This window comes from Mustela lutreola, chromosome 6 (genome assembly GCF_030435805.1).
Source record: "Mustela lutreola isolate mMusLut2 chromosome 6, mMusLut2.pri, whole genome shotgun sequence".
NCBI lineage: Eukaryota > Metazoa > Chordata > Mammalia > Carnivora > Mustelidae > Mustela > Mustela lutreola.
In genome coordinates, this window is record NC_081295.1 from 34887127 (window position 1) to 34891332 (window position 4206).

Here is a 4206-nt window from a genome sequence, read left to right on the forward strand (position 1 = left end):
TTTATTTTATGTTTTATTATTACAGGGGCTATGGCTAGCAGCCTTAAAAAAAAATGAGACCTGATCTTTAGGATTCAAATAACCCAATTTGATGAGAGTGTCTCTTAACAGTCTGTGTAAACACTAAGACACATGTTTTCAGGACTTGAAAAACTGGCAAATAAGGCAAGAATAGTTCTTTCATGATCTGATTACATATGGTTTTATGATTTAGACAAATACTGATTTAGCTATAACAATGACTTTACTTTTTACTTGATTTTCCTTATGTTTTTCCTCTAATGAGGTTGAAATTATTACCTTGATTATAGTGATGGCTTCACAGGTGTAAGCACAAGTTCAAACCCATCAGTTAAGCAGGTTTTTTTGTGTGTGTATGTGAAGTAGTTTTTTGTATAACAATTATACTTCAATATAGCTGTTAATGAAATAGTAATATTTATATAATATATCTAGGTTAGGAAAGGTAATCCATTGAAAAATAGCTGTTCACTTCAACTGTTCTTATTTATTCATTTTTTTCTTTTATTAGTTATTATACATTCTGTGTTCTAGGTAGAGAAGTAGACTCTGAAGATGATGCTATGAAGGCACTGTATTTTGAAGGACCAGTTGTAGATTTTCATAATAATATAATGTGCTGTGTTTGGGTGCTGTAACTGTGAGGCAGTATTCTTAGTAGCTTCAGCTCTCCAATCATTTGGCAGGAATTCAAAGCTTGCTCCACATCTCTTCAAGTTAAATAGTTGCCCAAGGGCGCCTGGGTGGCTCAGTGGGTTAAGCCGCTGCCTTCGGCTCAGGTCATGATCCCAGGGTCCTGGGATCGAGTCCTGCATCGGGCTCTCTGCTCAGCAGGGAGCCTGCTTCTCTCTCTCTCTCTCTCTGCCTACCTCTCAGTCTACTTGTGATCTCTCTCTGTAAAATGAATAAATAAAATCTTTAAAAAAAAAAAAAAAAAAAATAGTTGCCCAAGACAAGCTTTTGCACTAGTTTCCTCATTTGTTAAATGACATTGATAACAATACGTACATTATAAGATTGTTCTGAGGAGTAACTTAGGTAACACCTGTATCTATAACTGTGATTGGCATAATTACTCATTGATATTAGCTATAGCTATACTTCATTGTTACTAAAGAATGATTGTGCTAAAAGGTCGAAGATGAAGATGTGACTTATGTAAGCTAGGAAGAGGATCATAATTAAGTAAAAAGGAGGGAAATGGTACAGAGCAGAGAGGTGTAAAAAAGCCAAGCAGGTTGAGAGAACAATGACTTTTTATGTTGTCATTGATGTGAAATGATGAGAAATTTGGACTTTACATTTGAAGCTTTTAAGTCATTTAAGAAAAGAAGGAACCTGATTAGCTTTGGATGTGGGGAGGAGTTTGGGGAAAAAGGGAGAAGGTATAAAAAGAGATGTGAAAAACAGATCTGAGTCTAGGCAAATGGGATTAGAGAGAATTGAGACTCCATCAGATTGTCTGGGTGAGACACTGAAAACAATCTAAAGCTTCAACATTAAAGACGTAGACAGAGGCATATGCCCACAAATTATTTAAGACATATATGTAATGAGAAGATGGAATTTAAGGCTGGCTCAGATTTCTAGTTTGTACAGCTGAGTAAATAAATGGTAGTGCTGTTAGCTAAGGCAGGGGACACAATGATGCTTATTATGAGTTTTAATACTTATTTAGCTCTTAATTTGTGCCAGGCTCTGCTATAAATACTTTTTAATGTGTTAATTTATTTAATTCTCTCAACAATGTTACAAGAAAATGATATTATTTTCATTTTTTTCAAATATGAAAACTGTAGGACATGGAGAGAAAGTAACTTTTCCAGGATGTCATAGCTAGTGACCAGTACAGTGGGGTAGCAAATGTGGGTGAATAGTTGAAGAGACTGTCCCTTTGAGTTCCATGCGCATAGCTTCACTAGTCAGGAGAAGAACTAGCTTTGAAGAAGGAACTGGGAAATATCAAGATGCGTAAAGCATAGCCTTAGCAAAGGAATCAAATAAAGACTTTGCTTATTCATTCTGCAACATTCCATACATTTACAGTGTCAACACAGCACCACTTTTCATTCATCATTTTAATTACTAATCAACTTGATCGTGTCTTTATTACAACTGTATACTACTTTCAACCAATGGCTGCCAACTCCATCAAAAATAACATAGGCTCCCTTTTAAGAAGATGGCGCCGAAAGCTAAGAAGGAAGCCCCTGCCCCTCCCGAAGCTGAAGCCAAAGCAAATGCTTTGAAAGCCAAGAAAACGGTGCTGAAAGGCGTCCACAGTCACACAAAAAAAGAAGATCCGCACATCACCAACATTCAGAAGACCCAAGACTCTGCGTCTCCGAAGGCAGCCCAAATACCCTCGAAAGAACGCCCCCAGGAGAAACAAGCTTGATCACTATGCCATCATCAAGTTCCCCCTGACTACTGAGTCAGCCATGAAGAAAATAGAAGACAACAACACACTTGTGTTCATTGTGGATGTCAAGGCCAACAAGCACCAGATCAATCAGGCTGTGAAGAAGCTCTATGACATTGATGTAGCCAAGGTCAACACCTTAATCAAGCCTGATGGAGAGAAGAAGGCATACGTTCGGCTGGCCCCTGACTATGACGCTTTGGATGTTGCCAACAAAATTGAGATCATCTAAACTGAGTCCAGCTGGCTAAATCTAAATACAGTTTTTTCATGATAAAAAAACAAAACAAACGTAGGCTTAGTCTGGAATAACTTACTATTCATGAATATATATTTGCTCCTAGTGGTTGGACACTCTTTGATTCTGGATGTTCATATTTTCTATTATTCTGAGCTTTATTTTATCTCCTTATAAATGGAGACTTATTTAATTAGATATTTATTTATTAATGTAAACCTGGGTGATGGAAATTAAATATAATCCTAAACCTGTGTCTAAGGAAATTAGATCCTCTCAAAATTCCATTTTGGCTTACCATTATATATTTGTGTTAACTGCCTTTTTTTTTAATCTATGTTAGAAAAAACTCTTATATGCTAATGAACAGCTCTGTCTCTACAATATTATTTGATCTATAGTATCAAGGGGCTTGTTTGTTACATATACCAAACTATAAAATGTTAGTATGTTATTCTACTTAACAAACAGCCACATATATGAAAGTAAACTCAAAGCCTAGGCAAATTTATAGGTCGGATGGGAATTCTACCTTTTCTGATTATATAGCTCCCAAGAGTTTCAATTCAGTGATTACATTTTTTCTTCTGATGATATACAATTTTAGAACATCAGCAACATGAATACAAGCCTTGAAATTAATAGCTGTTTTCTCAAACGATGTGAAGGCAACATAACATATGACTATCTGGTTTTAAATTTAATAATTAAGGTGCTTATTACCAAATTGTGCTTTTAAAGTAGAACAGATAAAGAAAATAAAAATACAAGTTTGAATAGCTCTAATCCTAGGCCAGACTGCAAATGCATTCATTTATTAATGGTCTACTTGAATCTGGAGACTGGTAACCTTGTAGAGCCTATTAGCTTTCTCTCTCATCCTCCACAGAAGTCATGTCAAATCTCCATTCTCTCAAATCTGTGAAATCAGGGCCTTGCTCATTATCAGAAGATGAATTTGCCTCATAAGTAGTAGAGAAGTGAGAATCACATATATGGAACTACCTGGTCTTCCTTCTTTATTCTGACTAGTATTCAAGTGTCTCCTCCTATGGCCATTCTCTGAGTTGGCACTCCCTGCCTTCTCCTCTAGAAACTTGCTCATCCGTGTCTCCTTTCTCATCTGTCTCCACTCCCTCCCCTCCTAGTGACCCATTCCCAACATTTAAATCTGCTGGAATCTTCCTAACGTATGAGTTTCCTCAGGTTGCTTTGACAAGAGTCCTATAGAGTGACTTAAACAATAGACATTTATTGTCTCACGGTTCTGGAGGCCAGAAGTCCTAAATCAAAGTGTCCACAGGGCCCTGTTCTCTCTGATATTTGCAGGGAAATCCTTTCTTGCTTATTCTCCAGTTTCTAGTGGTTTACTAACAGTTTGACTTGCAACTGCCCACCACCAATATCTGCCTTCATTGCCATATGATGTTGTCCCTGTATCTGTTTTCACATTGCTATTGTCGTCTTCTTCTTCTTCTTCTTCCTTTTTTAAAGATTTTATTTATTTGACAGACAGAGATCACAG

General features: G+C 36.7%; 1 pseudogene; it reads left to right on the forward strand.

The window, feature by feature from the left end:
• The first annotated feature begins 2203 nt into the window (after nucleotides 1-2203).
• Nucleotides 2204-2685, forward strand: LOC131833115 (large ribosomal subunit protein uL23-like; annotated as a pseudogene).
• The last annotated feature ends 1521 nt before the right edge of the window (nucleotides 2686-4206 follow it).